General features: G+C 40.3%; 4 non-coding genes and 4 pseudogenes across 4 annotated transcripts; 4 read left to right on the top strand and 4 right to left on the bottom strand.

Annotated features, from left to right (window-relative positions):
- Positions 1–5,123: 5,123 nt before the first annotated feature.
- Positions 5,124–5,300, bottom strand: LOC117421574 (U1 spliceosomal RNA; annotated as a pseudogene).
- A 6,085-nt stretch (positions 5,301–11,385) lies between these two features.
- Positions 11,386–11,504, top strand: LOC131696880 (5S ribosomal RNA). The gene has a single exon (XR_009306771.1). It is a non-coding gene; the product is annotated as a 5S ribosomal RNA (ribosomal RNA).
- A 2,570-nt stretch (positions 11,505–14,074) lies between these two features.
- On the bottom strand, positions 14,075–14,238 carry LOC131696906 (U1 spliceosomal RNA). The gene has a single exon (XR_009306792.1). It is a non-coding gene; the product is annotated as a U1 spliceosomal RNA (small nuclear RNA).
- Positions 14,239–15,233: 995 nt separating this feature from the next.
- On the top strand, positions 15,234–15,342 carry LOC131696890 (5S ribosomal RNA; annotated as a pseudogene).
- Positions 15,343–17,889: 2,547 nt separating this feature from the next.
- On the bottom strand, positions 17,890–18,053 carry LOC117421570 (U1 spliceosomal RNA). Its single transcript, XR_004547510.2, has one exon. It is a non-coding gene; the product is annotated as a U1 spliceosomal RNA (small nuclear RNA).
- Positions 18,054–19,048: 995 nt separating this feature from the next.
- Positions 19,049–19,157, top strand: LOC131696889 (5S ribosomal RNA; annotated as a pseudogene).
- A 2,547-nt stretch (positions 19,158–21,704) lies between these two features.
- LOC131696909 (U1 spliceosomal RNA) lies at positions 21,705–21,868 on the bottom strand. Its single transcript, XR_009306795.1, has one exon. It is a non-coding gene; the product is annotated as a U1 spliceosomal RNA (small nuclear RNA).
- Positions 21,869–22,852: 984 nt separating this feature from the next.
- Positions 22,853–22,961, top strand: LOC131696888 (5S ribosomal RNA; annotated as a pseudogene).
- Positions 22,962–24,318: the final 1,357 nt, after the last annotated feature.

Below are 24,318 nucleotides of genomic sequence, written 5' to 3'. Positions count from 1 at the left end.
TCCAATGTTTCAGCTCGTTCCCAGCAGGACTCCACTTCTGTCTTGGGTTCAGCTCGGGTCGGCTCTGCAAACACCACAATACCTATTTTGCTCTACATTATTAGTGGGCAGACTTAATACAACTGAATCTGAATCAATCGAGGAGCCGTGAACTCTAGCCACTGAAATTCTCCATGCAAAGGAATCCAATTTCTTACTACACATAACTGGTTCGGGGTCACCCGTGACATTTTGAATGCTTGAATCAGATCACTGCATAGTCGCCTTTGTTCAAGACTGAATAGATTCAGTTCTTTTAGCCTGTCTGCATACGACATGCCTTTTAAATCTGGGATAATTCTGGTTGCTCTTTGCACTCTTTCTAGAGCAGCAATATCCTTTTTGTGACCAGAACTGAACACAATATTCTAGGTGAGGTCTTACTAATGCATTGTGAAGTTTTAACATTACTTCCCTTGATTTTAAATTCAACACCTCTCACAATATATCCGAGCATATTGTTGGCCTTTTTTATATCTTCCCCACATTGTCTAAATGAAGACATTTGTGAGTCAACATAAACTCCTAGGTCTTTTTCATAGTTCCCTTCTTCAATTTCACTATCTCCCATTTGATATTTATAATGCACATTTTTATTGCCTGCTTGCAGTACTTGTCTATTAAATGTCATTTGCCATGTGTCTGCCCAGTTCTGAATGCTGTCTAGATCATTTTGAATGACCTTTGCTGCTGCATCAGTGTTTGCCACTCCTCATATTTGTGTCGTCTGCAAATTTAACAAGTTTGCTTACTATACCAGAATCTAAATCATTTATGTAGATTAGGAATAGCAGAGGACCCACTGGTTACCTCGCTCCATTTTGAGGTTTCTCCTCTAATCAGTACTTTTCTTTTTTCTACATGTTAACCACTCCATAATCCATGTGCATGCATTTCCTTGAATCCCTCCTGCGTTCAGTTTGAGAATTAATCTTTTATGTGGGACTTTGTCAAAAGCTTTCTGGAAATCTAAATAAACCATGTCATATGCTTTGCAATTATCCGCTGTCTGTTGCATCCACAAAAAAATCAAGCAGGTTAGTTAGACACGATCTCCCTTTCCTAAAACCATGCTGACTGTCTCCCAGGATATTGTTACCATATAAGTAATTTTCCATAAATTCATCTTATTTATAGTTTCCATATATTTACATATAAGTCAGGCTTATTGGTCTGTAGTTACCTGGTTCGGTTTTGGCTCCCTTTTTGTGGATCGGTATTACGTTTGCAATTTTCCAGTCTGTCGGTACAACCCCTGTGTCAAGAGACTGTTGCATGATCTTGGTTAGCGGTTTGTAAATAACTACTTTCATTTCTTTGAGTACTATTGGGAGGATCTCATCTGGCCCAGGGGATTTGTTTATTTTAAGAGCTCCCAGTACCTTTAACACTTCTGCCTCTGTTATGCTAAAGTTATTTAAAACTGGATAGGAACAGGTCGACATGTGGGGCATGTTGTCCGTGTCCTCCTTTGTAAAAACCTGAAACGTAATCATTTAATATATTTGCTATTTTTTCTTCGTCTGTGATTTTGCCATTTGAATCTTTTCTTGCTGTTATAATATTGGAAAAATGTTTTGGAATTGGTTTTACCCCTCTCAGCAATATTGATTTCTATCACTCTCTTGGCCTTTCTAACTTCCTTTTTAACTTGTGTTTGCAGTTCCAAGTACTCTTTTTGTTTACTTTGTTTCTGGTCCCTTTTAAATGCTCTGTAAAGTGCCTTTTTTTGCTGATTTTTTTTTTTTAATTGATCTATTAAACCATTTCGGTCATTTTGTTTTAGATTTTAGATTTGTCAACTTGTGGGATGTAACTGATTTGCGCCTCTAGTACTAGTACCCTAGTACATTTAAAAAAAACAAACAAAAAAAAACCCTTTTTCTGTGGATGTTTTCTCTATTTTACTCCAATCTACTACTGTTAGTCTCTGTTTCATACCTTCATAGTTTGCTTTTCTAAATTGTAAACCTCAGCTTTAGTCATTACATTTGGGGTTTTAAAAAACACTTCAAATGAGACCACGTTGTGGTCTGAGTTTGGCAATGGCTCTCTGACCTCTGTTTTAGTTATTCTGTCTTTGTTATTTGAAAAGACTAAGTCAATGTATGCCTCCCCTCTAGTCGTGCCTTGACAAATTGCGTTAGGAAGCAGTCATTTGTCATTTCCACCATTTCAATTTCGTCTGTCGTGCTCCCCACCGGGTTTTCCATTTTATACGGGGGAAGTTGATATCCCCCATTATTATGGCTTCTCCTTTTCTACACGCATTTCGAATTTCATTGTGTAACAGAGTATTTTGCTCTGCATCTCAATTTGGCGGTCTATAGCATGCTCCTATTATTATGCCCTTTGAATTTTTGTCCATTATTCAGACCTAATTTTGATTCTGCATTGTTTTCTTTGTCCAGATTTAACACCTGGTCTTAAAGACTATTTCTTATGTATGGCGCTACCCCTCCGCCTCTTGTGTCCTGCCTGTCTTTCCTAATGCAGTGTGTACCCACTAATATTATATTCATTTCCATCACTCTGAGACAACCAAGTTTATGTAACACCTATCGCATCGTAGTTACTTGTTAGTGCAGTAGCTTCAAATTCTAACATTTTGTTGCTGAGACTTCTAGCATTAAGATAAATACATTTAATAGCTGTCTTACCTGAGTTGTTGCCTTGGTTTTGATGTAGTCTCCCTTCTGTTCTTTTGTTTTCTCCCCCCTTCCTTTCTAGTTTTAAATGCTTTCTATACATATAGTACACCTATCCTCTACAATAACCTATTTGAATGGTGAAATGACGAAATGTGCCCCGTGAAGTAGAAAAAAACAAAACAAAACAAAAAACGTATGCATAAGGACACCAGACATGCTGGACAGCAATAATAATAATACATGACCTAAGCATTCAGATCTTTGTTTATTTCTCATTATTTTGTATTTCAAATAGTTTGTAGCTTTTCAGGCATCAATACAGTAGGTTTTAACTTTTTTTTTTCATTTTCCACGTCGGAAGCAATAGGTACAGTCGACCTACCTACCGTTAGCTCTTTACACTATTACAGATCACTTGCAGTTGAATTCCTTTGCTGTGCAATGTGGTCTTGCTCCTATTAGGTGCCTGGGAAGGGGTCAAAAAGCAGGCTGTCTCTGCTCGCCAAGCAGCTTCCTCCAGCCTTGTGGTCGCTCAGACTCTGCTGCTTCAGTGTGCAAGGCAGGGGTAGTGCGTCTTCCGGCTTATATTCTTTGTTTCGACAGTAGCTGTCTTGTTTTCTGTAGTAACGTTTCAGTCCATTCCCCGATTGAGTGTTTTAAAGTTCCTACTAGTTTGGCTGACGTTTTTAAAGTTTCAAAATTCTCCTACTTGCCTACAAGGCCCTTCATCACACAGGTCCAGAGTATCTCTCCAACCTGTTGACCCGCTATGTCCCTGCACGCAAGGCGAGGTCCTCTGACTCTGGCTTGCTTCTTATACCCAAGCAAAAGTGCACCACACTCGGAGAGCGCTCTTTTAGCTTCATGGCCACGACTCTCTGGAACTCTCTTCAGCTTTAGTGTGTGTAACTCCCCCAGTCGCTCGCTTCAAATCAACTCTCAAGACCCACTTGTTCTCTTTTGCTTTTAATGCTCTTTAAGCCTGATATCTGTTATTGGCTGTTTGTCTAAATTGCTATTTCAGGGTTTTCACTCCATCTTATTCGTATGATTCTGTATGACACACGCATCCACAATGTTTAGAATTCACATCCTAGCCTTGTATTTCATGTATTAAGCCTGTATTTACAGTATTTGCATTTGTTTTCCTTACAGTTTGCATTTAATGTACTATTTCCTGTATTTCACTATTTAATGTATTATGCAATTGTTCCTCACTGTTGTAAAGCGCTTTGTGATGGTGGTCCACTATGAAAGGTGCTATGTAAAATAAATATTGATTGATTGATTGATTCATACAGTGTAGGTAGTGTTCCGCGTTTGTGGTTTATTCCGAATTTTACCGAAAAATTACAGGATATTTTTTTTTTTTTTTTAAACTGGACGTCGTTGTTGACTGATACCCGATGTTTGTCTATTAGTCAATATTTACCCAGTACTATCTTCTAGGAAATGCACAATATTTTGATGCAAATGCGTTATTTGGACTCTGACATTGTAGTAAGCAGCCCTGCATACTAGGATACAGCAGACGTTTAGACGTCAGAGGTTCAAACGTGGTTCCCTGTCACTTCACAAACACATTATCACCTGGTTATGTACTGATTATTGTGGCAGTTGCTGGGCGTAGTAACTACTAGCTTGATCAAAAACTAAATTGAAATACTTGCACGAAAATGTCATATTTTTAGTGGATGAGGAATGGGGAGAAAACAACAAATCAGTTTATGAATACTCAAAAGAAAACAAATGTTTCGAAGTATACAAAAAGCAAAAATAGCAGAAGTGGGTCAGATGAGGCAGGGGATGCATAGCGCTGCAAATACTGCTGCATCGAGGTACATGTTCGCACTGACAATAAAAGAACATACTGAAATATAAGCGACACGTTAAACTAAAACAAGAAAGTGAACTGAGAGACTAGCAATCCATTTATACAGCTTTTACGCACGCTTTAATAAAAAGAAAGCGCAGAATGAGTGTGTTATGAGTTTGTCAGAGTGCTGTGCTTTGCTGGACAGCCACTGTTTATTGCAGAGGGGTGTGTATTGGTGACTTTGTGCGACAGTACTGTCCATCAGCTAAAACACTGCCTAACGCCGACAATCGTAATCGTAAATATTTGACAGAAAATGGTGATGCGTTAGTTGGTAAACTTCTATGGAACGCACTGATGGAAATGTCCAGTGTGATTTTTGACGCATCTCCCGACGGCTGGCACCACCGAGTTCCTTCAGTTTTAGTTGACACAGACGTGTAGGCTTTGATAGAGATCCCCACTCCTTTTGGCGGATACACACGTAGCTACTTCCCAGTATATGGGAGAACGTAAAAAGAATAAAGACATAGCTAGTTGAAGCATTGTCATTTTGTGAACCATAGAATAAAGAGCTGCAGATTGCGTGGTTTTTGTTCTGTCTTTGACCTGAGTTTCAGGGGAGAGCGCGGACGCAGTCCCCCACTACCAGAAATTATGCAGTCGAGATTCCCGCATTTGGGGAATTCGCAGGGGTCAGCACACCTGGAGTGCAATGGCCGAGCCTCGCCCTGGGTGAACCTTTTTCTTTTTTTTCTTTTTTTAAGTTGTATTAAGTTCTGAAACAAAATTACAAATCCAAATAATAATGGCATATATATTATACAAAAAAAAACATCATATTGTTACATATTACAAAACATATTTGCCAAAATTAACTTGCATAAATACCTTCCCCTCACCCTTGTGCCTTAATCCGATATCTTCTGCTCACTCAGAACCAAATAAAAACTGGATCCTCTAATTAAACTAACACTTAAGGACAATTTGGGAAACCATCTGCTCCCTCTCCAGCCCCCAGATTTTACTCACTTCATCTCCTGATCTGTGCACCAAGTCTCGTGCCACATAATCCCTTGCTAAAGAAAGTGCTAGAGCATACGCTGCTTCTGCTGACAATGCACATTTATTCCACAGCAGTATGTTCCTTGCTTTCCACAAAGCATCTTTTGTGCAATTAATTATCGACCAGATCTTGCCAAACTTCTCTTTACTTATCTTTATACTTGGCAATCCATAAAGAATGCCATGCTCTGTCAAGACTATCTTTCTCTCTATTTTCCCCAACCAAACATACATCTTCTGCCACACTTCCTGTGCAAAGGAGCAGGACCACATCAAATGATGTACCGTCTCTTCCCCCAAACATCCTGGCCTTATGCAAACAGGACTGGCTGCTCCACCATGTCGATATAAAAAGCTTCTTAGAGGAAGACACTGATGGACCACACTCCAAGCCAAATCCCTATGGGCATTCAAGAGATAGGAGGCAGATACATTTCTCCACACTGTCCTACAGTCCTCCTCCACTAATGTCCCAACTGGGAGCAAAGCTAACCCTTCTGTGCAAACTAGCTGTTTTAGGCGAGCACAAGATATCTCCTCTAGGGCAAGACTATTTACTTTATATTTAACAATAAATGTTTTTACAAAATTATAAATAAAAGGCCGTTGTTCTGCATATGGCACCTTTAAACTCAGCCGCATTTTCCATAGCTGACAAATAATCCCTTTTAACCAAAACCCTGCAAAGAAAGTCCATTTCCTAAGACTCTGTTTTGTACAAACACACCCTTTAACCACACAAGTCACAAAAATGCAATGCAGTTTTTTCCCCAAATCAGGGACATTTTTCCCACCACAATTTAAAGTTTTATACATTATCTGTCTTTTAACCTTCTCGCTTTTACTGCCCCATAAAAACTGAAACATTGCTCTTTGTATAACAAAAAGACATTGGCGAGGTATTGGGAATATAAACGCTAAAAAAAACAGGGAAGACAACACCTCTGTCTTAATAACTAAAATCCTACCCGACAAAGTTAGTTCCCTCATACCCCACATACCAAGTTTCTGTTTTATTCTTGCAATTCTGCCCTCCCAATTCTTACTACTCATATTTGGCCCAAATAATACCCCTAAAATCTTTATGAAATCATACTTCTCCACTAAACCAAAATCAGTCTTTGCTTCTTTCCAGTTTACATACCAACATTCACTCTTCCCCACATTAATTTTGGATGAAGATGCTGAAGCAAATTTATCACAATGCCAAAAGACCTTGGCGACTGATGCATTGTCAGAACAGAAAACTGTTATGTCATCCATGTACAGGGTAACTTTAATATCCTGCTTCCCACTCCCAGGTGCAATTATTCCTGCAATACCACTGTCCTGCCTAATAGCACACGCCAAGGGCTCCATCCCCAACACAAAAAGTAATGGGGACAACGGACACCCCTGCCTTACCCCAGATAGTACCTTAAAAGGTTCAGACAAAACCCCATTTATTATTATCCTACTAAAACAATCCTTATACAACAAATGTATCCAGGAGCAGAAAGCAGGCCCAAAGTTCATTTTTACTAATATTGACATAATGAAGCTGTGATTGAGACGATCAAAAGCTTTCTCCTGATCTAGACTTAAAAGACAAAGAGGAACATTCCTGTCCTTCACATATTCTATTATATCTCTAACTAGAGCCAAACTATCAGTTAGTAACCGTCCTGGTATCCCACAAGTTTGATCACTATTTACAACAGACGGAATTACAGATTGCAGTCTTAAAAATACTACCTTTGATAGGATCTTCAGGTCTACACAGAGTAAAGTGACTGGCCTCCAATTCTTTATTTCTTTCTTGTCCCCTTTTTTATATAATAAGGATATACAACCTTCTCTCATGGTTGATATCAATATACCTTTACCCCAAGATTCATTATACACGTCCAAAAGATCCTTACCCACTAAATCCCAAAATATGTCGTAAAATTCGATTGGTAAACCATCTATACCTGGCACCTTATTTTTTTTTTTAAAGCTTTTTACAGCCCTCCCCAGTTCTTCTAAACTTATCTCTTTCTCTAAATTCTGTCTCTCAGTATCACTTAATTTTAAATCAATTTTACTTAAATAAAATTCTAACCAGGAACCTTCTATTTCCTTCACATCATATAACTCTTCATAAAAGGCCTTGGCACAACCCAGAACAGCCTCACTAGAGGATTGTTCTACCCCATTTGTATCAAATAAACTATGAATTGCTTTTTTCCCTTGATTCATCTTCTTAAAAAAGAAGCGAGTGCACTTTTCATTTTCCTCACAAAAACGGACCCTACTACGAAAAATAATACTCCTACTAAAAGAACTATAAAGTTTGGACATCTTCATTTTAGTAATAGCTATATCATTAGCCACATCAAAACCATCTCTTAACATAATATACAGCCTCTGCAATTTACCCTGCCATTTCCCTAACTTATAGCTTTCCCCTTTTGCAATTTTCCTTCCCTCGTTAATAAAAATACTTTCACTCTCTTTTTAACATCCTCCCACCATTCTCCCACAGAATTATACAAAAATTTTAGGGTCTGCCAGTTCCTATATCTTCCTCTAAATCTCTGCACAATCTTCTCCTCTTTTAATAAAAGTACATTTAATTTCCAAACACCTTTCCCAAAATTAGTTTTACCTTGAATATCAAACTCTGTGTATAATAAAGAATGGTCTGAAAAAAAGACTGGATGAAGACTGAAATCCTCAACCTTAATGTCTTTGGAAACTAAACAATAATCGATGCGAGATCTAACTGAAAAATTACTGCTTGACCAAGTAAAAAAATCAGAATCTGAAACTCTGACTCCAAATACATCTTTTAAATGAAAGTCCTCAATGATGGTCTGAAGTACTCTCGAGCTGCCATCTAGATAAAACTCAGTTTTGGATTTTCTATCTTTTTTCGAAATTAAACAATTAAAGTCACCACCAATTATAATATTGAAATGGCAAACTAAAAGTGGTGATAGCCTATTCAACAAATCCAACCGTTCCTGCAAATCCACGGGACAATAAACATTAATTAAGCGTACCTTTACCCCACACCAATCTACATCCACCACCAATAACCTCCTATCAACCACCCTTCTTATTGCTCTTATGTCAAAACCCTTCCCTTTAAACAAAATTGCCACACCTGCTGCTCTGTTACCATTGTCACCCGACCAGACTGACAACCCAGAATCCCACATTTCTTCATATTTACAATAATTATCCTGATAAGGGATCCAACATTCTTGTAACAGGAAAATATCACCTTTCCTATTTTTCAAAAAATCAAAGACTGAAAGACGTTTGACGGGGTCCTTAATGCTTCTAACATTAACAGAGACTAATGAAAGTACCATTATTACAAGGAAAGGAAAGCAATACCGGACGGATATCAAGTCTGTTTTCTCCCGCTTTTCCCTTTTTTCTTTTTCTTCCCTTTTGTACTCTCCATCCCTTCACCAGTCTCTATTCTCATGTGAGTAGCAGATGCAAAAGTACTTACATTATCAGAGTCCAAAAACGATTGCCCTGAAACCTAAGCAGAGTCTGAACCTGCTTCTGACTCTGAATTGTCTGCCCCTTCTTTGTCCTTCATCTTCCTTTTTCTGCTCTCGGAGGCAGAGAAATCCATTTCTCCTTCCTCCTCACCACTCTGCTCAGAAAGCTCCTGCCCTGGTAAATCTGATGTCTCCGGTAGAAAACCAGTTTCGCCCAGATCCTGTTCAGTGTCAACGGACCCAAGTGCTTCCACCAAAAGGTTAACTTCTTCCAAAACCTTAAGTTCATTTGGTTGTTGAGCATTGATTTCCGTCGCTAAAATACGATCTTCAGTAGACTCCGACACTGGTGCTGACTCTGGCTCTGGCTTTGGCCCTGGCTCTGATTCTGGCTCCTGGAATAGATCCTCTAATCCCAGACCCTCCACGGATAGTTTCGACACTGAAGTTGGTTCTGGATCCACCTCAGCGGGGGATTCTGTTGGCTGCTCTGACAAATTAGCAGCTCCCTGTTTCTTAAGTCGATTAGCATGGGCAAACTGACAAAAAACGTGATTTGAATCCCCACATAGGTTACACTTCAAGGGGAGTTCACATTCATTGGAAAAATGGCCAAAAGCACCACAATTCCTGCAAAACTTCTGGTCACAATTGGCTGAAAAATGCCCAGTTTGTCCACAAGATCTACATACTTTGGGCTGACCCATATAGAACACATATCCTCTACAAGAACCTATTTGAATGGTGTTAGGTAAGTGCTTGTAGTCTCCACTTACAATGTCTCTACGAAGTTTAGCTTGAAACTTCCTTTCCCCGGTTTTCACGCCATCATCGTCTTTTACCGTCGATCCAACAATCACATCGCAGTATTGTGACAGCCAGGTTAAAATATCCTCATATTGTACCAGTTCAGAAAACATTACCACGTGGATTACTTTTAACTCCCTTCTTGTCAATGGAACAATAGCAATATTCTTAAACCGGTCTCCAAATTTTTTAAATTTTTCTAAACAAACTTCAAACATGGCAAAAGTTGAAAAGATAACTTCAAAAGCTTTCTTACCAGGAAAGGCAAAGATGAAATCCATATTTCTAGGGTGAAAACCCAGTCCTTTTTGCAAGACATTCCTACTAAACTCCAATCGGTCCATAACCAAGTCATTCAAAAGCTCAAAACGAATAGCATTCCGTCGCACTCCAAAAGCCGACATCTTCAAACAGCAGGTCCTCCAAAACAAAGGAACAAAAAAATAATTCCTCAAAATCCATCCAACGATACAGAATGAAAAATCCAACGTTCCTTCATGATCATGGTATCTCCCCTGCCAGGTAAGTATGAGTTGTACACCTGCCGAGTCGTCGGCCGTCCACAAGAGACACTTTTCGTGGACATGGTACCTATGTCGACAATTAAAAGAAAAACACTGTTTTCCCACTGGAACGTTATATTTATTTTTACAAAGCACTCTCCACTCTGCTGAATTGAATGGTTTTCTTCCGTTTCGAGAAAAAGTATTTCTAAATTGCAACCCCCACAATGCCGATCGGTTTATATTTGCATATGCGTTTATCATTGGAGGAGAGGATGTGTCAGACATTCTATAACAGGACGCCGTTCCTGCAGCTACGTGGAGTTGTTCCGCGAGAGGAGCCGACCTGTATGAAAGCCTACACGTCTCTGTGAACGAAATTCAAAAATGTAAAATGTAGGACTTAAACAAATGTTTGACCAAATGTTTGACTTTGTACACCGTCTACTTCAAATCAGAGGCAGTGTGGTCCAGTGGTTAAAGAAAAGGGCTTGTAATTAGGTAGTCCCTGGTTCAAATCTCACCTCAGCCACTGACTCATTGTGTGACCCTGAGCAAGTCACTTAACCTCCTTGTGCTCCGTCTTTCGGGTGAGATGTAGTTCTAAGTGACTCTGCAGCTGATGCATAGTTCACACAGCCTAGTCTTTGTAAGTCGCCTTGGATAAAAGCATCTGCTAAATAAACAAATAATAGAGGTGCCGTCAAAGATTAAAAAAGATTGTGGGGTGTCACAATGTTGGACAAATAGATCTATATGAAAAGAACCTTAAAAATGTCTTTTTTTATGTTGCAAAACCCAAGGGTAGCTCGCTTGCTTCTAGTAACACGTATTTCCATATATGAGCCTTCCTATTAGCCCGGTTGGTTTTGTGCCTTGAGCACATGTGGAGCCTAGAGCTGCTTGAATGTTACCTTTTGTGTCAGACGAGATTAGAGATCTGGCAACCACTCCCCTACATCACCCCGCATCCATGATGTCAACTTATTACTACAAAAGAGAAGAAACCAACCTGTTCTTTCGCTTACGGCCATACCACCTTGAGAACGCCCGATCTCGTCTGAACTCAGAAGCGAAGCAAGGTTGGGCCTGCTTAGTACTTGGATGGGAGACCACCTGGGAATACCAGGTGCTGTAAGCTTTTCTTTCTGTGGATCAGCAGGTGGCGCTATTTCCCAGTATATATAGTATTAACCTAGAAGCTGTAAGGGTAAACATCGTTTTCATTTAATTTATTTTGTTTTTGTCCCATCACACACACAAACAAACAAACAAACAAACCAAGGGAGTAGCAATACAATATATTATAGTTTAATATGTTGCACACACCACTGTTATTTCCTCAATTTGTGACGAAATGTGCCCCGTGAAGTAGAACAAAACAAAACAAAACAAAAAACGTATGCATAAGGACACCAGACATGCTGGACAGCAATAATAATAATACATGACCTAAGCATTCAGATCTTTGTTTATTTCTCATTATTTTGTATTTCAAATAGTTTGTAGCTTTTCAGGCATCAATACAGTAGGTTTTAACTTTTTTTTTTCATTTTCCACGTCGGAAGCAATAGGTACAGTCGACCTACCTACCGTTACCTCTTTACACTATTGCAGATCACTTGCAGTTGAATTCCTTTGCTGTGCAATGTGGTCTTGCTCCTATTAGGTGCCCGGGAAGGGGTTAAAAAGCAGGCTGTCTCTGCTCGCCAAGCAGCTTCCTCCAGCCTTGTAGTCGCTCAGACTCTGCTGCTTCAGTGTGCAAGGCAGGGGTAGTGCGTCTTCCGGCTTATATTCTTTGTTTCGACAGTAGCTGTCTTGTTTTCCGTAGTAACGTTTCAGTCCATTCCCCGATTGAGTGTTTTAAAGTTCCTACTAGTTTGGCTGACGTTTTTAAAGTTTCAAAATTCTCCTTTAAACGTTTTTAAAGTTTCAAAATTTTCCTTTAAACGTTTTTAAAGTTTCAAAATTCTCCTACTTGCCTACAAGGCCCTTCATCACACAGGTCCAGAGTATCTCTCCAACCTGTTGACCCGCTATGTCCCTGCACGCAAGGTGAGGTCCTCTGACTCTGGCTTGCTTCTTATACCCAAGCAAAAGTGCACCACACTCGGAGAGCGCTCTTTTAGCTTCATGGCCACGACTCTCTGTAACTCTCTTCAGCTTTAGTGTGTGTAACTCCCCCAGTCGCTCGCTTCAAATCAACTCTCAAGACCCACTTGTTCTCTTTTGCTTTTAATGCTCTTTAAGCCTGATATCTGTTATTGGCTGTTTGTCTAAATTGCTATTTCAGGGTTTTCACTCCATCTTATTCGTATGATTCTGTATGACCCACGCATCCACAATGTTTAGAATTCACATCCTAGCCTTGTATTTCATGTATTAAGCCTGTATTTAAAGTATTTGCATTTGTTTTCCTTACAGTTTGCATTTAATATACTATTTCCTGTATTTCACTTTATTTAATGTATTATGCAATTGTTCCTCACTATGTTGTAAAGCGCTTTGTGATGGTGGTCCACTATGAAAGGTGCTATGTAAAATAAATATTGATTGATTGATTGATTGATTCATACAGTGTAGGTAGTGTTCCGCGTTTGCGGTTTATTCCGAATTTTACCGAAAAATTACAGGATTTATTTTTTTTTAAAACTGGACGTCGTTGTTGACTGATACCCGATGTTTGTCTATTAGTCAATATTTTCCCAGTACTATCTTCTCGGAAATACACAATATTTTGATGCAAATGCGTTTTTATTTGGACTCTGACATTGTAATAAGCAGCCCTGCATACTAGGATACAGCAGACGTTTAGACGTCAGAGGATCAAAGAAGGTTCAAACGTGGTTCTCTGTCACTTCACAAACACATTATCACCTGGTTATGTACTGATTATTGTGGCAGTTGCTGGGCGTAGTAATTGATCAAAAACTAAATTGAAATACTTGCACGAAAATGTCATATTTTTAGTGGATGAGGAATGGGGAGAAAACATAAATCAGTTTATGAATACTCAAAAGAAAACAAATGTTTCGAAGTATACAAAAAGCAAAAATAGCAGAAGTGGGTCAGATGAGGCAGAGGATGCATAGCGCTGCAAATACTGCTGCATCGAGGTATATGTTCGCACTGACAATAAAAGAACATACTGAAATATAAGCGACACGTTAAACTAAAACAAGAAAGTGAACTGAGAGACTAGCAATCCATTTATGCAGCTTTTACGCACACTTTAATAAAAAGAAAGCGCAGAATGAGTGTGTTATGAGTTTGTCAGAGCGCTGTGCTTTGCTGGACAGCCACTGTTTATTGCAGAGGGGTGTGTATTGGTGACTATGTGCGACAGTACTGTCCATCAGCTAAAACACTGCCTAACGCCGACAATCGTAATCGTAAATATTTGACAGAAAATGGTGATGCGTTAGTTGGTAAACTTCTATGGAACGCACGGATGGAAATGTCCAGTGTGATTTTTGACGCATCTCCCGACGGCTGGCACCACCGAGTTCCTTCAGTTTTAGTTGACACAGACGTGTAGGCTTTGATAGAGATGCCCACTCCTTTTGGCGGATACACACATAGCTACTTCCCAGTATATGGGAGAACGTAAAAAGAATAAAGACATAGCTAGTTGAAGCATTGTCATTTTGTGAACCATAGAATAAGGAGCTGCAGATTGCGTGGTGTTTGTTCTGTCTTTGACCTGAGTTTCAGGGGAGAGCGCGGACGCAGTCCCCCACTACCAGAAATTATGCAGTCGAGATTCCCGCATTTGGGGAATTCGCAGGGGTCAGCACAGCCGGAGTGCAATGGCCGAGCCTCGCCCTGGGTGAACCACCTTCATGATCATGGTATCTCCCCTGCCAGGTAAGTATGAGTTGTACACCTGCCGAGTCGTCGGCCGTCCACAAGAGACACTTTTCGTGGACATGGTACCTATGTCGACAATTAAAAGAAAAACACTGTTTTCCCACTGGAACGTTATATTTATTTTTACAAAGCACTCTCCACTCTGCTGAATTGAATGGTTTTCTTCCGTTTCGAGAAAAAAGTATTTCTAAATTGCAACCCCCACAATGCCGATCGGTTTATATTTGCATACGCGTTTATCATTGGAGGAGAGGATGTGTCAGACATTCTATAACAGGACGCCGTTCCTGCAGCTACGTGGAGTTGTTCCGCGAGAGGAGCCGACCTGTATGAAAGCCTACACGTCTCTGTGAACGAAATTCAAAAATGTAAAATGTAGGACTTAAACAAATGTTTGACCAAATGTTTGACTTTGTACACCGTCTACTTCAAATCAGAGGCAGTGTGGTCCAGTGGTTAAAGAAAAGGGCTTGTAATTAGGTAGTCCATGGTTCAAATCTCACCTCAGCCACTGACTCATTGTGTGACCCTGAGCAAGTCATTTAACCTCCTTGTGCTCCGTCTTTCGGGTGAGATGTAGTTCTAAGTGACTCTGCAGCTGATGCATAGTTCACACAGCCTAGTCTTTGTAAGTCGCCTTGGATAAAAGCATCTGCTAAATAAACAAATAATAGAGGTGCCGTCAAAGATTAAAAAAGATTGTGGGGTGTCACAATGTTGGACAAATAGATCTATATGAAAAGAACCTTAAAAATGTCTTTTTTTATGTTGCAAAACCCAAGGGTAGCTCGCTTGCTTCTAGTAACACGTATTTCCATATATGAGCCTTCCTATTGGCCCGGTTGGTTTTGTGCCTTGAGCACATGTGGAGCCTAGAGCTGCTTGAATTTACCTTTTGTGTCAGACGAGATTAGAGATCTGGCAACCACTCCCCTACATCACCCCGCATCCATGATGTCAACTTATTACTACAAAAGAGAAGACACCAACCTGTTCTTTCGCTTACGGCCATACCACCTTGAGAACGCCTGATCTCAGAAACTAAGCAAAGTTGGGCCTGCTTAGTACTTGGATGGGAGACCACCTGGGAATACCAGGTGCTGTAAGCTTTTCTTTCTGTGGATCAGCAGGGGGCGCTATTTCCCAGTATATATAGTATTAACCTAGAAGCTGTAAGGGTAAACATCGTTTTCATTTAATTTTTTATTTTGTTTTTGTCCCATCACACACACAAACAAACAAACAAACAAACCAAGGGAGTAGCAATACAATATATTATAGTTTAATATGTCGCACACACCACTGTTATTTCCTCAATTTGTGACGAAATGTGCCCCGTGAAGTAGAAAAAAACAAAACAAAACAAAACAAAAAACGTATGCATAAGGACACCAGACATGCTGGACAGCAATAATAATAATACATGACCTAAGCATTCAGATCTTTGTTTATTTCTCATTATTTTGTATTTCAAATAGTTTGTAGCTTTTCAGGCATCAATACAGTAGGTTTTAACTTTTTTTTTTCATTTTCCACGTCGGAAGCAATAGGTACAGTCGACCTACCTACCGTTTGCTCTTTACACTATTACAGATCACTTACAGTTGAATTCCTTTGCTGTGCAATGTGGTCTTGCTCCTATTAGGTGCCTGGGAAGGGGTTAAAAAGCAGGCTGTCTCTGCTCGCCAAGCAGCTTCCTCCAGCCTTGTAGTCGCTCAGACTCTGCTGCTTCAGTGTGCAAGGCAGGGGTAGTGCGTCTTCCGGCTTATATTCTTTGTTTCGACAGTAGCTGTCTTGTTTTCCGTGGTAACGTTTCAGTCCATTCCCCAATTGAGTGTTTTAAAGTTCCTACTAGTTTGGCTGACGTTTTTAAAGTTTCAAAATTTTCCTTTAAACGTTTTTAAAGTTTCAAAATTCTCCTACTTGCCTACAAGGCCCTTCATCACACAGGTCCAGAGTATCTCTCCAACCTGTTGACCCGCTATGTCCCTGCACGCAAGGTGAGGTCCTCTGACTCTGGCTTGCTTCTTATACCCAAGCAAAAGTGCACCACACTCGGAGAGCGCTCTTTTAGCTTCATGGCCACGACTCTCTGGAACTCTCTTCAGCTTTAGTGCGTGTAGCTCCCCCAGTCGCTCGCTTCAAATCAACTCTCAAGACCCACTTGTTCTCTTTTGCTTTTAATGCTCTTTAAGCCTGATATCTGTTATTGGCTGTTTGTCTAAATTGCTATTTCAGGGTTTTCACTCCATCTTATTCGTATGATTCTGTATGACACACGCATCCACAATGTTTAGAATTCACATCCTAGCCTTGTATTTCATGTATTAAGCCTGTATTTAAAGTATTTGCATTTGTTTTCCTTACAGTTTGCATTTAATATACTATTTCCTGTATTTCACTTTATTTGATGTATTATGCAATTGTTCCTCACTATGTTGTAAAGTGCTTTGTGATGGTGGTCCACTATGAAAGGTGCTATGTAAAATAAATATTGATTGATTGATTGATTGATTCATACAGTGTAGGTAGTGTTCCGCGTTTGCGGTTTATTCCGAATTTTACCGAAAAATTACAGGATTTATTTTTTTTTAAAACTGGACGTCGTTGTTGACTGATACCCGATGTTTGTCTATTAGTCAATATTTTCCCAGTACTATCTTCTCGGAAATACACAATATTTTGATGCAAATGCGTTTTTATTTGGACTCTGACATTGTAATAAGCAGCCCTGCATACTAGGATACAGCAGACGTTTAGACGTCAGAGGATCAAAGAAGGTTCAAACGTGGTTCTCTGTCACTTCACAAACACATTATCACCTGGTTATGTACTGATTATTGTGGCAGTTGCTGGGCGTAGTAATTGATCAAAAACTAAATTGAAATACTTGCACGAAAATGTCATATTTTTAGTGGATGAGGAATGGGGAGAAAACATAAATCAGTTTATGAATACTCAAAAGAAAACAAATGTTTCGAAGTATACAAAAAGCAAAAATAGCAGAAGTGGGTCAGATGAGGCAGAGGATGCATAGCGCTGCAAATACTGCTGCATCGAGGTATATGTTCGCACTGACAATAAAAGAACATACTGAAATATAAGCGACACGTTAAACTAAAACAAGAAAGTGAACTGAGAGACTAGCAATCCATTTATGCAGCTTTTACGCACACTTTAATAAAAAGAAAGCGCAGAATGAGTGTGTTATGAGTTTGTCAGAGCGCTGTGCTTTGCTGGACAGCCACTGTTTATTGCAGAGGGGTGTGTATTGGTGACTATGTGCGACAGTACTGTCCATCAGCTAAAACACTGCCTAACGCCGACAATCGTAATCGTAAATATTTGACAGAAAATGGTGATGCGTTAGTTGGTAAACTTCTATGGAACGCACTGATGGAAATGTCCAGTGTGATTTTTGACGCATCTCCCGACGGCTGGCACCACCGAGTTCCTTCAGTTTTAGTTGACACAGACGTGTAGGCTTTGATAGAGATCCCCACTCCTTTTGGCAGATACACACGTAGCTACTTCCCAGTATATGGGAGAACGTAAAAAGAATAAAGACATAGCTAGTTGAAGCATTGTCATTTTGTGAACCATAGAATAAGGAGCTGCAGATTGCGTGGTGTTTGTTCTGTCTTTGACCTGAGTTTCAGGGGAGAGCGCGGACGCAGCCCCCCACTACCAGAAATTATGCAGTCGAGATTCCCGCATTTGGGGAATTCGCAGGGGTCAGCACAGCCGGAGTGCAATGGCCGAGCCTCGCCCTGGGTGAACCACCTTCATGATCATGGTATCTCCCCTGCCAGGTAAGTATGAGTTGTACACCTGCCGAGTCGTCGGCCGTCCACAAGAGACACTTTTCGTGGACATGGTACCTATGTCGACAATTAAAAGAAAAACACTGTTTTCCCACTGGAACGTTATATTTATTTTTACAAAGCACTCTCCACTCTGCTGAATTGAATGGTTTTCTTCCGTTTCGAGAAAAAAGTATTTCTAAATTGCAACCCCCACAATGCCGATCGGTTTATATTTGCATACGCGTTTATCATTGGAGGAGAGGATGTGTCAGACATTCTATAACAGGACGCCGTTCCTGCAGCTACGTGGAGTTGTTCCGCGAGAGGAGCCGACCTGTATGAAAGCCTACACGTCTCTGTGAACGAAATTCAAAAATGTAAAATGTAGGACTTAAACAAATGTTTGACCAAATGTTTGACTTTGTACACCGTCTACTTCAAATCAGAGGCAGTGTGGTCCAGTGGTTAAAGAAAAGGGCTTGTAATTAGGTAGTCCATGGTTCAAATCTCACCTCAGCCACTGACTCATTGTGTGACCCTGAGCAAGTCATTTAACCTCCTTGTGCTCCGTCTTTCGGGTGAGATGTAGTTCTAAGTGACTCTGCAGCTGATGCATAGTTCACACAGCCTAGTCTTTGTAAGTCGCCTTGGATAAAAGCATCTGCTAAATAAACAAATAATAGAGGTGCCGTCAAAGATTAAAAAAGATTGTGGGGTGTCACAATGTTGGACAAATAGATCTATATGAAAAGAACCTTAAAAATGTCTTTTTTTATGTTGCAAAACCCAAGGGTAGCTCGCTTGCTTCTAGTAACACGTATTTCCATATATGAGCCTTCCTATTGGCCCGGTTGGTTTTGTGCCTTGAGCACATGTGGAGCCTAGAGCTGCTTGAATTTACCTTTTGTGTCAGACGAGATTAGAGATCTGGCAACCACTCCCCTACATCACCCCGCATCCATGATGTCAACTTATTACTACAAAAGAGAAGACACCAACCTGTTCTTTCGCTTACGGCCATACCACCTTGAGAACGCCTGATCTCAGAAACTAAGCAAAGTTGGGCCTGCTTAGTACTTGGATGGGAGACCACCTGGGAATACCAGGTGCTGTAAGCTTTTCTTTCTGTGGATCAGCAGGGGGCGCTATTTCCCAGTATATATAGTATTAACCTAGAAGCTGTAAGGGTAAACATCGTTTTCATTTAATTTTTTATTTTGTTTTTGTCCCATCACACACACAAACAAACAAACAAACCAAGGGAGTAGCAATACAATATATTATAGTTTAATATGTCGCACACACCACTGTTATTTCCTCAATTTGTGACGAAATGTGCCCCGTGAAGTAGAAAAAAACAAAAGAAAACAAAACAAAAAACGTATGCATAAGGACACCAGACATGCTGGACAGCAATAATAATAATACATGACCTAAGCATTCAGATCTTTGTTTATTTCTCATTATTTTGTATTTCAAATAGTTTGTAGCTTTTCAGGCATCAATACAGTAGGTTTTAACTTTTTTTTTTCATTTTCCACGTCGGAAGCAATAGGTACAGTCGACCTACCTACCGTTTGCTCTTTACACTATTACAGATCACTTACAGTTGAATTCCTTTGCTGTGCAATGTGGTCTTGCTCCTATTAGGTGCCTGGGAAGGGGTTAAAAAGCAGGCTGTCTCTGCTCGCCAAGCAGCTTCCTCCAGCCTTGTAGTCGCTCAGACTCTGCTGCTTCAGTGTGCAAGGCAGGGGTAGTGCGTCTTCCGGCTTATATTCTTTGTTTCGACAGTAGCTGTCTTGTTTTCCGTGGTAACGTTTCAGTCCATTCCCCAATTGAGTGTTTTAAAGTTCCTACTAGTTTGGCTGACGTTTTTAAAGTTTCAAAATTTTCCTTTAAACGTTTTTAAAGTTTCAAAATTCTCCTACTTGCCTACAAGGCCCTTCATCACACAGGTCCAGAGTATCTCTCCAACCTGTTGACCCGCTATGTCCCTGCACGCAAGGTGAGGTCCTCTGACTCTGGCTTGCTTCTTATACCCAAGCAAAAGTGCACCACACTCGGAGAGACCTCTTTTAGCTTCATGGCCACGACTCTCTGGAACTCTCTTCAGCTTTAGTGCGTGTAGCTCCCCCAGTCGCTCGCTTCAAATCAACTCTCAAGACCCACTTGTTCTCTTTTGCTTTTAATGCTCTTTAAGCCTGATATCTGTTATTGGCTGTTTGTCTAAATTGCTATTTCAGGGTTTTCACTCCATCTTATTCGTATGATTCTGTATGACACACGCATCCACAATGTTTAGAATTCACATCCTAGCCTTGTATTTCATGTATTAAGCCTGTATTTAAAGTATTTGCATTTGTTTTCCTTACAGTTTGCATTTAATATACTATTTCCTGTATTTCACTTTATTTGATGTATTATGCAATTGTTCCTCACTATGTTGTAAAGTGCTTTGTGATGGTGGTCCACTATGAAAGGTGCTATGTAAAATAAATATTGATTGATTGATTGATTGATTGATTCATACAGTGTAGGTAGTGTTCCGCGTTTGCGGTTTATTCCGAATTTTACCGAAAAATTACAGGATTTATTTTTTTTTTAAACTGGACGTCGTTGTTGACTGATACCCGATGTTTGTCTATTAGTCAATATTTTCCCAGTACTATCTTCTCGGAAATACACAATATTTTGATGCAAATGCGTTTTTATTTGGACTCTGACATTGTAATAAGCAGCCCTGCATACTAGGATACAGCAGACGTTTAGACGTCAGAGGATCAAAGAAGGTTCAAACGTGGTTCTCTGTCACTTCACAAACACATTATCACCTGGTTATGTACTGATTATTGTGGCAGTTGCTGGGCGTAGTAATTGATCAAAAACTAAATTGAAATACTTGCACGAAAATGTCATATTTTTAGTGGATGAGGAATGGGGAGAAAACATAAATCAGTTTATGAATACTCAAAAGAAAACAAATGTTTCGAAGTATACAAAAAGCAAAAATAGCAGAAGTGGGTCAGATGAGGCAGAGGATGCATAGCGCTGCAAATACTGCTGCATCGAGGTATATGTTCGCACTGACAATAAAAGAACATACTGAAATATAAGCGACACGTTAAACTAAAACAAGAAAGTGAACTGAGAGACTAGCAATCCATTTATGCAGCTTTTACGCACACTTTAATAAAAAGAAAGCGCAGAATGAGTGTGTTATGAGTTTGTCAGAGCGCTGTGCTTTGCTGGACAGCCACTGTTTATTGCAGAGGGGTGTGTATTGGTGACTATGTGCGACAGTACTGTCCATCAGCTAAAACACTGCCTAACGCCGACAATCGTAATCGTAAATATTTGACAGAAAATGGTGATGCGTTAGTTGGTAAACTTCTATGGAACGCACTGATGGAAATGTCCAGTGTGATTTTTGACGCATCTCCCGACGGCTGGCACCACCGAGTTCCTTCAGTTTTAGTTGACACAGACGTGTAGGCTTTGATAGAGATCCCCACTCCTTTTGGCAGATACACACGTAGCTACTTCCCAGTATATGGGAGAACGTAAAAAGAATAAAGACATAGCTAGTTGAAGCATTGTCATTTTGTGAACCATAGAATAAGGAGCTGCAGATTGCGTGGTGTTTGTTCTGTCTTTGACCTGAGTTTCAGGGGAGAGCGCGGACGCAGCCCCCCACTACCAGAAATTATGCAGTCGAGATTCCCGCATTTGGGGAATTCGCAGGGGTCAGCACAGCCGGAGTGCAATGGCCGAGCCTCACCCTGGGTGAACCACCTTCATGATCATGGTATCTCCCCTGCCAGGTAAGTATGAGTTGTACACCTGCCGAGTCGTCGGCCGTCCACAAGAGACACTTTTCGTGGACATGGTACCTATGTCGACAATTAAAAGAAAAACACTGTTTTCCCACTGGAACGTTATATTTATTTTTACAAAGCACTCTCCACTCTGCTGAATTGAATGGTTTTCTTCCGTTTCGAGAAAAAAGTATTTCTAAATTGCAACCCCCACAATGGCGATCGGTTTATATTTGCATACGCGTTTATCATTGGAGGAGAGGATGTGTCAGACATTCTATAACAGGACGCCGTTCCTGCAGCTACGTGGAGTTGTTCCACGAGAGGAGCCGACCTGTATGAAAGCCTACACGTCTCTGTGAACGAAATTCAAAAATGTAAAATGTAGGACTTAAACAAATGTTTGACTTTGTACACCGTCTACTTCAAATCAGAGGCAGTGTGGTCCAGTGGTTAAAGAAAAGGGCTTGTAATTAGGTAGTCCCTGGTTCAAATCTCACCTCAGCCACTGACTCATTGTGTGACCCTGAGCAAGTCACTTAACCTCCTTGTGCTCCGTCTTTCGGGTGAGACGTAGTTCTAAGTGACTCTGCAGCTGATGCATAGTTCACACAGCCTAGTCTTTGTAAGTCGCCTTGGATAAAAGCATCTGCTAAATAAACAAATAATAGAGGTACCGTCAAAGATTAAAAAAGATTGTGGGGTGTCACAATGTTGGACAAATAGATCTATATGAAAAGAACCTTAAAAATGTCCTTTTTTATGTTGCAAAACCCAAGGGTAGCTCGCTTGCTTCTAGTAACACGTATTTCCATATATGAGCCTTCCTATTGGCCCGGTTGGTTTTGTGCCTTGAGCACATGTGGAGCCTAGAGCTGCTTGAATGTTACCTTTTGTGTCAGACGAGATTAGAGATCTGGCAACCACTCCCCTACATCACCCCGCATCCATGATGTCAACTTATTACTACAAAAGAGAAGAAACCAACCTGTTCTTTCGCTTACGGCCATACCACCTTGAGAACGCCTGATCTCAGAAACTAAGCAAAGTTGGGCCTGCTTAGTACTTGGATGGGAGACCACCTGGGAATACCAGGTGCTGTAAGCTTTTCTTTCTGTGGATCAGCAGGGGGCGCTATTTCCCAGTATATATAGTATTAACCTAGAAGCTGTAAGGGTAAACATCGTTTTCATTTAATTTTTTATTTAGTTTTTGTCCCATCACACACACAAACAAACAAACAAACCAAGGGAGTAGCAATACAATATATTATAGTTTAATATGTCGCACACACCACTGTTATTTCCTCAATTTGTGACAAAATGTGCCCCGTGAAGTAGAAAAAAACAAAACAAAACAAAACAAAAAACGTATGCATAAGGACACCAGACATGCTGGACAGCAATAATAATAATACATGACCTAAGCATTCAGATCTTTGTTTATTTCTCATTATTTTGTATTTCAAATAGTTTGTAGCTTTTCAGGCATCAATACAGTAGGTTTTAACTTATTTTTTTCATTTTCCACGTCGGAAGCAATAGGTACAGTCCACCTACCTACCGTTAGCTCTTTACACTATTACAGATCACTTACAGTTGAATTCCTTTGCTGTGCAATGTGGTCTTGCTCCTATTAGGTGCCCGGGAAGGGGTTAAAAAGCAGGCTGTCTCTGCTCGCCAAGCAGCTTCCTCCAGCCTTGTAGTCGCTCAGACTCTGCTGCTTCAGTGTGCAAGGCAGGGGTAGTGCGTCTTCCGGCTTATATTCTTTGTTTCGACAGTAGCTGTCTTGTTTTCCGTGGTAACGTTTCAGTCCATTCCCCGATTGAGTGTTTTAAAGTTCCTACTAGTTTGGCTGACGTTTTTAAAGTTTCAAAATTTTCCTTTAAACGTTTTTAAAGTTTCAAAATTCTCCTACTTGCCTACAAGGCCCTTCATCACACAGGTCCAGAGTATCTCTCCAACCTGTTGACCCGCTATGTCCCTGCACGCAAGGTGAGGTCCTCTGACTCTGGCTTGCTTCTTATACCCAAGCAAAAGTGCACCACACTCGGAGAGCGCTCTTTTAGCTTCATGGCCACGACTCTCTGGAACTCTCTTCAGCTTTAGTGTGTGTAACTCCCCCAGTCGCTCGCTTCAAATCAACTCTCAAGACCCACTTGTTCTCTTTTGCTTTTAATGCTCTTTAAGCCTGATATCTGTTATTGGCTGTTTGTCTAAATTGCTATTTCAGGGTTTTCACTCCATCTTATTCGTATGATTCTGTATGACACACGCATCCACAATGTTTAGAATTCACATCCTAGCCTTGTATTTCATGTATTAAGCCTGTATTTAAAGTATTTGCATTTGTTTTCCTTACAGTTTGCATTTAATGTACTATTTCCTGTATTTCACTTTATTTAATGTATTATGCAATTGTTCCTCACTATGTTGTAAAGCGCTTTGTGATGGTGGTCCACTAT

This window comes from Acipenser ruthenus, chromosome 1 (assembly GCF_902713425.1).
Source record: "Acipenser ruthenus chromosome 1, fAciRut3.2 maternal haplotype, whole genome shotgun sequence".
Taxonomy (NCBI): Eukaryota; Metazoa; Chordata; class Actinopteri; order Acipenseriformes; family Acipenseridae; genus Acipenser; species Acipenser ruthenus.
The sequence above is the reverse complement of the archived record's forward strand: the minus strand, read 5'-3'. Positions and strand labels throughout refer to the sequence as shown.